We start from the raw sequence: 13473 nt of genomic DNA, 5'->3' as shown, positions 1-13473 counted from the left end.
TCAAGTTCATATTTATATCAAAAAACAGCTTTTTGAGTACATAGCCCGGCCATCACGGCTAGCTATTTTGACACCCACCAAGTTTGGCACTCACCAAACTCAGATTTACTGTAAGAAAAATTGGATTACTGTCACGTCCTGACCAGTATTTAGGTATTATTTGTATTATATTTGGTCAGGACGTGGCAGAGGTATATTTGTTTTGTATGGTGTGGTTTTTTGTGTGTGGTGTAGAGGGGTGTTTTATTTATGTGTTCCTGGGTTTTGGGTGTATGTTCTGGGTTAGTATGTTCTAGGTTAGTTTTTCTATGTGTAGGTTTGGGTGCTGGACTCTCAATTGGAGGCAGGTGTTTCTAGTTGCCTCTGATTGGGAGTCCTATATAGAGGTGTGTGTTTGGTTTGTGTTTGTGGTTATATTTTGCACTGCTAAGCATTCTGGAGTTAGCCTGTAAAACTGTCATTCGTCGTTCTTGTTTTTGTGTACGCTTCATTCTATATAATTAAAAGATGAGCATCCACATTCCTGCTGTGTATTGGTCCTCCATTCAATACAGAAATACTTATGACAGAACTACCCACCACAACAGGACCAAGCAGCGGAGAAAGGAGCAGCAGGTGCATGATATGGACTATGGTGAGAGATGGACTTGGGAAGAGATTCTGGACGGGGCTGGACCTTGGCACCAGGCTGAGGAATACCGTTGCCCATGGGAGGAGATAGAGGAAGCGAAGGCTGTGATATGAGGCCATGAACGCGCTGATGGAGAAGCACGAGAGGCACCCCCATTAATTATTTTGGGGGGGGGGCACACGGGTAGATTGGCTAGGCCAAGGAAAAGCCATAAGCCAGCTACCCGTGCTTACATGGAGAGACGTATGGAGTGGAGGGCGCCGAAGTTTGGAGAAGTGCGCACGATCTCGCCCATACGCTCGCACAGTCCCGTGCGAGCTATTCCAGCCCCTCGCAGATGCCGTGCTAGAGTGGGCATCCAGCCTGGTAGGAGGATGCCTGCGCAGCGCGTCTGGTCGCCGGTACGCCTCCTAGGACCAGGCTACCCTACGCCCGCTCTACGCACGGTAACTATCAAGCCCTTGCACAGCCCAGTTCGCCCTGTACTAGCATCCCGCTCGTACAGGGCTGCTAGTTCCACCCAGCCAGGACGGGTTGTGCAGGAGGTGCGAGCAAGACCACCTGTGCGCCTCCATGGCCCAGTCTTTCCAGTTCCCGCCTCTCGTGCTGACCTGGAAGTGCGTACCTCCAGTCTGGCACGACCAGTACCAGCACCACGGATCAAGCTTCCCATGGGCCAGCCTAGTCCTAGTCAGCCTGTACCCGCTCCTCGCACTAGCCATGGGGTGTGTAGTTTAAAACTGGCAGTTCCAGTACCAGAACCACACATTAGGCCTATAGTGCATAAGAGTAATTCCTCTCGGCCGGTTCCTGCTTCCCGCACTAGCCCTAGGGTGCGTGTCTTCAGCCTGGTACCTCCTCTACCAGCCCCACGCACCAGGCTTCCAGTGCGTCAGCCCAGCCTCGAGAGTTCGGAGACTGTGCACAGTCCAGAGGATCCGACAGCAGTGTGCAGTCCAGAGTATCCGGCACCAGTGTGCAGTCCAGAGTATCCGGCACCAGTGTGCAGTCCAGAGCATCCGGCACCAGTGTGCAGTCCAGAGTATCCGGCACCAGTGTGCAGTCCAGAGTATCCGGCACCAGTGTGCAGTCCAGAGTATCCGGCACCAGTGTGCAGTCCAGAGTATCCGGCACCAGTGTGCAGTCCAGAGTATCCGGCAACAGTGTCTAGTCCGGAACCGAGGGAGACTGCCTGTGACCCGGAACCGGGGGAGTCTGCCTGTGACCCGGAACCGAGGGGGTCGGCCTGCGACCCGGAACCGAGGGGGTCGGCCTGCGACCCGGAACCGAAGGGGTCTGCCTGTGACCCAGAACCGGGTGAGTCTGCTTATGACCCGGAACCGGGTGAGTCTGCCTATGACCCGGAACCAAGGGAGTCTATCAGCAACCCGGAACTGAGTAAGTCTGTTGACAATCCGGAACTAAATGTGATTAACTGTGTGCAAAATGAATTTGCTTACAGCGTGGAATGGAATGGGTCTGCCTACGATCTGGAACGGAATGGGTCTGCCTACGATCCGGAACGATGGGAGTCTGCCTACGGCCCGGAACTGAGCAAGTCTGTCTGCAGTCTGGAGGGCAGTAGGCCTGAGCCGGAACCACCTCCAGTTTAGGTGGGTTGGGGAGGGGGGGTGTAGCACAGGTGCCGTCGTTGACGGCAGCCACCCTCCCTTCCCTCCCTTTAGTTTAGGGGTTTATTTTTTTTGTTGGGTTGTCTTTGTTTAGGTGCATTCGGTGTATGCACCTTTAGGGGGGGTAATGTCACGTCCTGACCAGTATTTAGGTATTATTTGTATTATATTTGGTCAGGACATGGCAGAGGTATATTTGTTTTGTATGGTGTGGTTTTTTGTGTGTGGTGTAGAGGGGTGTTTTATTTATGTGTTCCTGGGTTTTGGGTGTATGTTCTGGGTTAGTATGTTCTAGGTTAGTTTTTCTATGTGTAGGTTTGTGTGCTGGACTCTCAATTGGAGGCAGGTGTTTCTAGTTGCCTCTGATTGGGAGTCCTATATAGAGGTGTGTGTTTGGTTTGTGTTTGTGGGTAGTTATATTTTGCACTGCTAAGCATTCTGGAGTTAGCCTGTAAAACTGTCATTCGTCGTTCTTGTTTTTGTGTACGCTTCATTCTATATAATTAAAAGATGAGCATCCACATTCCTGCTGCGTATTGGTCCTCCATTCAACACGGCAATACTTATGACAATTACTTTTGCTGTTCTTCGTCAGAATGCACTCCCAGGACTTCTACTTCAACAACAAATGTTGTTTTGGTTCGAAATAATCCATAGTTATATCCAAATAGCTCCGTTTTGTTTGTGCGTTCAAGTCACTATCCGAAGGGTGACGCGCCGGCGCGTTTCGTGACACAAAATTTCAAAATATTCCATTACCGTACTTCGAAGCATGTCAAACGCTGTTTAAAATCAATTTTTATGCTATTTTTCTCGTAAAAAAGCGATAATATTCCGACCGGGCGACGACATATTCGTTCAAACACTGAAAGAAAAAAAATGGAGTCGTCTCATGGAGTCGTCTCAGTGTTATTGTCCTCAGAAAGACCACTCACCAAAACCCCTGCTGTTTTTCGCCCAGAGACTGCAGAGCTATCATTCCACGTTCTGACGCCTTCCTAGAGCCAATGAAAGCCTTAGAAAATGTCACGTTACAGCACAGAGGCTGTATTTTCGATAGAGAGGCTATAGAAGGACAAGAAATGGTCAGACAGGGCACTTCCCGTATAGAATCTTCTCAGGTTTTGGCCTGCCATATGAGTTCTGTTATACTCACAGACACCATTCAAACAGTTTTAGAAACTTTAGAGTGTTTTCTATCCAAATCTACTAATTATATGCATATTCTAGTTACTGGGCAGGAGTAGTAACCAGATTAAATCTGGTACGTTTTTTTATCCGGCCGTGAAAATACTGCCCCCTATACCATAACAGGTTAAAACGGGTTTGAAGTCCAAAACCCACCGGCAGCGTCCGGACTGTCAGAGATGTAATATCTATACCAAGGAGAACAGAGACTGACTGGTCAAACTGTCTGGTTGGTCTAAAGGTGGATGGTTAGATTAATGATGGTTAGATTAATGATGGTTAGATTAATGATTTTTAGATTAATGATGGTTAGATTAATGATTTTTAGATTAATGATGGTTAGATTAATGATGGTTAGATTAATGATGGTTAGATTACTGATGGTTAGATTAATGATGGTAAGATTACTGATGGTTAGATTAATGATGGTTAGATTAATGATGGTTAGATTAATGATTTTTAGATTAATGATGGTTAGATTAATGATGGTTAGATTAATGATTTTTAGATTAATGATGGTTAGATTAATGATGGTTAGATTAATGATTTTTAGATTAATGATGGTTAGATTAATGATGGTTAGAGTTAATGATGGTTAGATTAATGATTTTTAGATTAATGATGGTTAGATTAATGATTTTTAGATTAATGATGGTTAGATGAATGATGGTTAGATTAATGATGGTTAGATTACTGATGGTTAGATTAATGATGGTTAGATTACTGATGGTTAGATTAATGATGGTTAGATTACTGATGGTTAGATTAATGATGGTTAGAGTGGGTTGGAAGTCAAATAACAACAGGTTTGTGTTAATCTATTTAGCATCTGTAACTAGCCGAGCGCTAAGCTAGTCTTTGTACTCTCCATACTCTAACTAACCCGAGCGCTAAGCTAGTCTTTGTACTCTCCGTACTCTAACTAACCCGAGCGCTAAGCTAGTCTTTGTACTCTCCGTACTCTAACTAACCCGAGCGCTAAGCTAGCCTTTGTACTCTCCGTACTCTAACTAACCCGAGCGCTAAACTAGTCTTTGTACTCTCCGTACTCTAACTAACCCGAGCGCTAAGCTAGTCTTTGTACTCTCCGTACTCTAACTAACCCGAGCGCTAAGCTAGTCTTTGTACTCTCCGTACTCTAACTAACCCGAGCGCTAAGCTAGCCTTTGTACTCTCCGTACTCTAACTAACCCGAGCGCTAAACTAGCCTTTGTACTCTCCGTACTCTAGATTAGCTTCATAGGCAGAGTAATAGGTTTTATAGTCTACTGTCACAAAGCAGGGAACCAGAGGAGCTGACCCTAGAGTTCTGAAGCACTGGCTAAAGGACTTATTGGAATAGAAGATTAATGAGATAATCAAGGTTAAATTACAATGCTGCTATGCTGGGCAGTTTTCCTGACATTGATGCCTCTAAAATGTAATTATTATGCAAATGTTAAAAATTAAAGAGAGGAGAATGTAAATGGAGGGAGAGAGAGAGAGAGTCAGTCTAATAAATGTTTTTTCTTTTGACAATATTGTTCTCCTGCCTGCTGAGCACGTTAACTGTGCCAGCTCAGCAGAATTTCTCTATTACCTGTAATGATATGTGTAATTTAAAGTAAATAGGAGAAATTCTCCCTTTCATGCACAAAATGTTATTTTGGTATGCCTGGGTAGACACGGTGTGGATATGAAGTGGACAGCTCTAGCCGGGACAGAGATTATATATCTAGAGGTCTATATAGACAGAGATTATATATCTAGAGGTCTATATAGACAGAGATTATATATCTAGTGGTCTATATAGACAGAGATTATATATCTAGAGGTCTATCTAGACAGAGATTATATATCTAGTGGTCTATATAGACAGAGATTATATATCTAGAGGTCTATATAGACAGAGATTATATATCTAGAGGTCTATATAGACAGAGCAGGGCGCAGACCCTGGTAGGGATGTTAAAACACATTCAGCTGTTTTCAGGACGGTGCTGGGAATTTGGATCAGACCAAAGGACAGATTTCCACCAATCTAATGTCTATTGCTCGTGTTTCTTGGCCCAAGCAAGTCTCTTCTTATTGGTGTCCTTTAGTAGTGGTTTATTTGCAGCAATTCGACCATGAAGGCCTGATTCACCTTTGAACAGTTGATGTTGAGATGTGTCTGTTACTAGAACTCTGGGAAGCATTTATTTGGGCTGCAATTTCTGAGGCTGGTAACTCTAATGAACTTGTCCTCTGCAGCAGAGGTACTCTGGGTCTTCCTTTCCTGTGGTGGTCCTCATGAGGCTGGTAACTCTAATGAACTTGTCCTCTGCAGCAGAGGTACTCTGTGTCTTCCTTTCCTGTGGCGGTCCTCATGAGAGCCAGTTTCATCATAGCTCTTGATGGTTTTTGCTACTGCACTTAAAGAAACGTTCAAAGTTCTTGAAATGTTCCGCATTGACTGAACTTCACATCTTAATTAAAGTAATGATGGACTGTAGTGTCTTTTTGGGTATTTGAGCTGTTCTTGCCATAATATGGACTTGGTCTTTTACCAAACAGGACTATAGCGGCAAGAAAAAGTATGTGAACCCTTTGGAAATACCTGGATTTCTGCACAAATTGGTTATAAAATGTTATCTGATCTTCATCTAAGTCACAACAATAGACAGACATAGTCTGCTTAAACTAATAACACATAAACAATTATACATTTTCATGTCTTTACTGAACACACCGTGTAAACATTCACAGTGCAGGCTGGAAAAAGTTCAACACAACTGATTGGCTCAAACGCATAAATATGGAAATAAATTCCACAAATTAACTTTTAACAAGGCACACCTGTTAAAAAAAAACTTCTTCAGGATCGGTGGGTCCCCCCGCAGGATGGTTGAGCTAACGTAGGCTAATGCGATTAGCATGAGGTTGTAAGTAACAAGAACATTTCCCAGGACATAGACATATCTGATATTGGTCAGAAAGCTTAAATTCTTGTTAATCTAACTGCACTATCCAATTTAAAGTAGCTATTACGGTGAAAGAATACCATGCTATTGTTTGAGGAGAGTGCACAATTTTGGATATGAAAAGTTATTAATAAACAAATTAGGCACATTCGGGCAGTCTTGATACAACATTTGTTGAACAGGAATGCAATGGTTCATTGGATCAGTCTAACACTTTGCACATACACTGCTGCCATCTAGTGGCCAGAATCTAAATAGCACCTGGGCAGGAATAATACATTATGGCCTTTCTCTTGCATTTCAAAGATGATGGTACAACAAAAAAAAAATACAAAAGAATGGTTTCTTTTTTCTTTGTATTATCTTTTACCAGATCTATTGTGTTATATTCTCCTACATTCCTGTCACATTTCCATAAACGTCAAAGTGTTTCCTTTCAGATGGTACCAAGAATATGCATATCCTTACTTCAGGGCCTGAGCTACAGGCAGTAAGACTTGGGTCATTTTAGGCGAAAATTGGGGAAAAAAAGGGTCCGATCCTCATTAATAATGAACCTTCATTGATCCAGTTTCCTGACTGTGTCCAGTTCATTAATAATGAACTCTGTTGACTGGTAGTTCTATGACCTTATCTCGTTTCCTGACTGTGTCCAGTTCATTATGACCTTACACCGTTTCTGATGTGTAGTCTTTGAACCTTCATTCATCCAGTTTCCTGACTGTGTCCAGGTAATAATCAACCAAATGAAAAGGAGCATCGAAAAAAAAACTACAAACGAATGGCGAAGAAATATATCCGATTTTCAATGCGGGTCTCCGGACCGCGTTAAAGACTGAAAACGCTTGACACCCCTGGTCTACTAAAACACAGCTGCATGCAGACTCTGTAGAACACTGGTAGTGTCTAGGACACAGCTGTATGACTCTGTTGAACACTGGTAGTGTCTAGGACACAGCTGTATGACTCTGTTGAACACTGGTAGTGTCTAGGACAGCTGTATGACTCTGTAGAACACTGGTAGTGTCTAGGACAGCTGTATGACCCTGTTGAACACTGGTAGTGTCTAGGACAGCTGTATGACTCTGTTGAACACTGGTAGTGTCTAGGACAGCTGTATGACTCTGTTGAACACTGGTAGTGTCCAGGACAGCTGTATGACTCTGTAGAACACAGGTAGTGTCAAGGACAGCTGTATGACTCTGTTCAACACTGGTAGTGTCTAGGACACAGCTGTATGACTCTGTTGAGCACTGGTAGTGTCTAGGACACAGCTGTATGACTCTGTAGAACACTGGTAGTGTCTAGGACAGCTGTATGACTCTGTAGAACACTGGTAGTGTCTAGGACAGCTGTATGACTCTGTAGAACACTGGTAGTGTCTAGGACAGCTGTATGACTCTGTAGAACACTGGTAGTGTCTAGGACAGCTGTATGACTCTGTAGAACACTGGTAGTGTCTAGGACAGCTGTATGACTCTGTTGAACACTGGTAGTGTCTAGGACAGCTGTATGACTCTGTTGAACACTGGTAGTGTCTAGGACAGCTGTATGACTCTGTTAAACACCGGTAGTGTCTAGGATAGCTGTATGACTCTGTTGAACACTGGTAGTGTCTAGGACACAGCTGTATGACTCTGTTGAACACTGGCAGTGTCTAGGACACAGCTGTATGACTCTGTAGAACACTGGTAGTGTCTAGGACAGCTGTATGACTCTGTAGAACACTGGTAGTGTCTAGGACAGCTGTATGACTCTGTAGAACACTGGTAGTGTCTAGGACAGCTGTATGACTCTGTAGAACACTGGTAGTGTCTAGGACAGCTGTATGACTCTGTAGAACACTGGTAGTGTCTAGGACACAGCTGTATGACTCTGTAGAACACTGGTAGTGTCTAGGACAGCTGTATGACTCTGTAGAACACTGGTAGTGTCTAGGACAGCTGTATGACTCTGTAGAACACTGGTAGTGTCTAGGACAGCTGTATGACTCTGTTGAACACTGGTAGTGTCTAGGACAGCTGTATGACTCTGTTGAACACTGGTAGTGTCTTGGACAGCTGTATGACTCTGTTAAACACCGGTAGTGTCTAGGATAGCTGTATGACTCTGTTGAACACTGGTAGTGTCTAGGACACAGCTGTATGACTCTGTTGAACACTGGCAGTGTCTAGGACACAGCTGTATGACTCTGTTGAACACTGGTAGTGTCTAGGACACAGCTGTATGACTCTGTTGAACACTGGTAGTGTCTAGGACAGCTGTATGACTCTGTTGAACACTGGTAGTGTCTAGGACAGCTGTATGACTCTGTTGAACACTGGTAGTGTCTAGGACAGCTGTATGACTCTGTAGAACACTGGTAGTGTCTAGGACAGCTGTATGACTCTGTTGAACACTGGTAGTGTCTAGGACAGCTGTATGACTCTGTTGAACACTGGTAGTGTCCAGGACAGCTGTATGACTCTGTAGAACACAGGTAGTGTCTAGGACAGCTGTATGACTCTGTTCAACACTGGTAGTGTCTAGGACAGCTGTATGACTCTGTTGAACACTGGTAGTGTCTAGGACAGCTGTATGACTCTGTTGAACACTGGTAGTGTCTAGGACAGCTGTAGGACTCTGTTGAACGCTCTATCTCTGATCTATGTGTGAAGAGACACAGCAGAACAGTAGCAGTCGACTGTGTGGAGAGAGATTAGCCTTAGTGGAAACAAAAGGAGCACATTTATAGGAAGTGCTGAGCAGTTAAATCCATTGTGCTCCAGCGCCCGCTCTGCCCTGCTCCCACTCTGTTAATAATAATCCTGGGTTCTGGATGGCAGCAGCCTCTGTTCACCGCACCATGTTGCCAACCTAACACTTAGTGGTCAATAAGACTTGCTTAGGCAAATTCCTTTCTCTCTCTCTCCCTCTCTCTCTCAAACAGACTGATACAGTCCTGTTCTGTTCTCTCATCAGACTGATACAGTCCTGTTCTCTCCTCTCATCAGACTGATACAGTCCTGTTCTTTTATCTCCTCTCATCAGACTGATACAGTCCTGTTCTGTTCTCTCCTCTCATCAGACTGATACAGTCCTGTTCTGTTCTCTCCTCTCATCAGACTGATACAGTCCTGTTCTGTTCTCTCCTCTCATCAGACTGATACAGTCCTGTTCTGTTCTCTCATCAGACTGATACAGTCCTGTTCTGTTCTCTCCTCTCATCAGACTGATACAGTCCTGTTCTGTTCTCTCCTCTCATCAGACTGATAGAGTCCTGTTCTGTTCTCTCATCTCATCAGACTGATACAGTCCTGTTCTGTTCTCTCATCAGACTGGTACAGTCCTGTTCTGTTCTCTCCTCTCATCAGACTGATACAGTCCTGTCCTGTTCTCTCCTCTCATCAGACTGATACAGTCCTGTTCTGTTCTCTCCTCTCATCAGACTGATACAGTCCTGTTCTGTTCTCTCCTCTCATCAGACTGATACAGTCCTGTTCTGTTCTCTCCTCTCATCAGACTGATACAGTCCTGTTCTGTTCTCTCCTCTCATCAGACTGATACAGTCCTGTTCTGTTCTCTCCTCTCATCAGACTGATACAGTCCTGTCCTGTTCTCTCCTCTCATCAGACTGATACAGTCCTGTTCTGTTCTCTCCTCTCATCAGACTGATACAGTCCTGTTCTGTTCTCTCCTCTCATCAGACTGATACAGTCCTGTTCTGTCCTCTCATCAGACTGATACAGTCCTGTTCTGTTCTCTCCTCTCATCAGACTGATACAGTCCTGTTCTGTTCTCTCCTCTCATCAGACTGGTACAGTCCTGTTCTGTTCTCTCCTCTCATCAGACTGATACAGTCCTGTTCTGTTCTCTCCTCTCATCAGACTGATACAGTCCTGTTCTGTTCTCTCCTCTCATCAGACTGATACAGTCCTGTTCTGTTCTCTCCTCTCATCAGACTGATACAGTCCTGTTCTGTTCTCTCCTCTCATCAGACTGATACAGTCCTGTTCTGTTCTCTCCTCTCATCAGACTGATACAGTCCTGTTCTGTTCTCTCCTCTCATCAGACTGATACAGTCCTGTTCTGTTCTCTCCTCTCATCAGACTGATACAGTCCTGTTCTGTTCTCTCCTCTCATCAGACTGATACAGTCCTGTTCTGTTCTCTCCTCTCATCAGACTGATACAGTCCTGTTCTGTTCTCTCATCAGACTGGTACAGTCCTGTTCTGTTCTCTCCTCTCATCAGACTGATACAGTCCTGTCCTGTTCTCTCCTCTCATCAGACTGATACAGTCCTGTTCTGTTCTCTCCTCTCATCAGACTGATACAGTCCTGTTCTGTTCTCTCCTCTCATCAGACTGATACAGTCCTGTTCTGTTCTCTCCTCTCATCAGACTGATACAGTCCTGTTCTGTTCTCTCCTCTCATCAGACTGATACAGTCCTGTTCTGTTCTCTCCTCTCATCAGACTGATACAGTCCTGTTCTGTTCTCTCCTCTCATCAGACTGATACAGTCCTGTTCTGTTCTCTCCTCTCATCAGACTGATACAGTCCTGTTCTGTTCTCTCATCAGACTGATACAGTCCTGTTCTGTTCTCTCCTCTCATCAGACTGATACAGTCCTGTTCTCTCCTCTCATCAGACTGATACAGTCCTGTTCTGTTCTCTCCTCTCATCAGACTGATACAGTCCTGTCCTGTTCTCTCCTCTCATCAGACTGATACAGTCCTGTTCTGTTCTCTCCTCTCATCAGACTGATACAGTCCTGTTCTGTTCTCTCCTCTCATCAGACTGATACAGTCCTGTTCTGTTCTCTCCTCTCATCAGACTGATACAGTCCTGTTCTGTTCTCTCCTCTCATCAGACTGATACAGTCCTGTTCTGTTCTCTCCTCTCATCAGACTGATACAGTCCTGTCCTGTTCTCTCCTCTCATCAGACTGATACAGTCCTGTTCTCTCCTCTCATCAGACTGATACAGTCCTGTTCTGTTCTCTCCTCTCATCAGACTGGTACAGTCCTGTTCTGTTCTCTCATCAGACTGATACAGTCCTGTTCTGTTCTCTCCTCTCATCAGACTGATACAGTCCTGTTCTGTTCTCTCCTCTCATCAGACTGATACAGTCCTGTTCTGTTCTCTCCTCTCATCAGACTGATACAGTCCTGTTCTGTTCTCTCATCAGACTGATACAGTCCTGTTCTGTTCTCTCCTCTCATCAGACTGATACAGTCCTGTTCTGTTCTCTCCTCTCATCAGACTGATACAGTCCTGTTCTGTTCTCTCCTCTCATCAGACTGATACAGTCCTGTTCTGTTCTCTCACACAGGTTGTAACCTAAACAGCCCAATTCCTTTCATAGTTCAGTTTTTATAACCAGGGCCCACAGCTCCGCAGTAGTACACCATCAAGGGGATAGGGAACCATTTAGAATAGACCCCATAAATACAAGATATAAAAAACATTTAGTATAAAACCCATTAATGTAAGATATAAATATATAAACCATTTATAATTAAACCATTAAATACAAGATATAAACCATTTAGTATAAAACAATGAAATACAACATATAAACATATATACCATTTAGTATAAAACCCATAAATACAAAATATAAACCATTTAGTATAAAACAATTAAATACAAGATATAAACATATAAACCATTAAATACAAGATATAAACATATAAACCATTTAGTATAAAACCCATAAATACAAAATATAAACCATTTAGTATAAAACAATTAAATACAAGATATAAACATATAAACAATTAAATACAAGATATAAACATATAAACCATTAAATAGAAGATACAAAAAATATAAACCATTTAGTATAAAACCCATAAATACAAAATATAAACCATTTAGTATAAAACAATTAAATAAATACAAGATATAAAGATCTAAACCATTTAGTATAAAACAATTAAATAAATACAAGATATAAAGATATAAACCATTTAGTATAAAACCCAATATTTTTTATTCTGTATATTTGTATTCTTCTTGTCACTGGGTCTTTTAAGTCATTATTGTGGAATCACTGCAATGTTGTAGATCCATCCTCAGTGTTCTACCGTCACAGACATTAAACTCTGTAGCCGTTTTAAAACCATCACTGGCCTCATGGCGACATCCCTGAGCAGTTTCCTTCCTGTCCTGCAGCTCAGTTCAGAAGGACGTCTGTATCTTTCATCTGTCTGGGTGCTTTAATATATAATCCACAGCATAATGATTAACTTGACTATGCTTAAAGAGATATTCAATGTCAGATTTTTTATTTATTTTTTAAATCTACCAATCACCTCTCTTCTTTATGAGGCTTTTGAAAAACTCCCTGGTCTTTGTAGTTCAATCTGTCCTTGAAATTCAATATTTGACTGAGGGACCTTACAGATGTTGTATATATGTGGGACAGAGGAAAGGAAAGTCAATCAAAAATCATGTCAATCCCTATTATTTCACACAGGGTGAGTCCATGTAAATTAGTATGCGATTTGTTAAGGCACATTTCACTCCTGAACTAATCACACTGAAACAAAGGGGCTGAATACTTATGCAACTACTAAACACTGAGTGGACAAAAAATTAGGAACACTAGCTTTTTCCATGACATAGACTGACCAGGTGAATCCAGGTGAAAGCCATGATCCCTTATTGATGTCAATTTTAAATCCACTTCAATCAGTGTAGATGAAGGGGAGGAGACAGGTTAAAGAAGGATTTATAAGCCTTGAGTCAATTGAGACATGGATTGTGTATGTGTGCTATTCGGAGAGTGAATGGGCAAGACAAAATATTTATGTGCCTTTGAACGGGGGGATGGTAAAAGGTGCCAGGCGCACCGGTTTGAGTCAAGAACTGTAAAGCTGCTGGGGTTTTCACTCTCAACAGTTTCCTCTGTGTATCAAGAATGGTCCACCACCCAAAGGACATCCTGGGGCAATATTGGATGAATCACAATAATTGTTCGCTAAAATAATAATTGCTTGACAAAAATGTAATTATTGTTATGGCAATCCTTGTTAGAAGTAACAATCCTGGATAGATGTAACAATCCTGGTTAGAAGGTAACAATCCTGGTTAGAG

Source organism: Salmo salar, chromosome 17, assembly GCF_965601325.2.
Source record: "Salmo salar chromosome 17, fSalSal1, whole genome shotgun sequence".
NCBI classification, from domain to species: Eukaryota; Metazoa; Chordata; class Actinopteri; order Salmoniformes; family Salmonidae; genus Salmo; species Salmo salar.
This window is presented reverse-complemented; position numbering follows the sequence as displayed.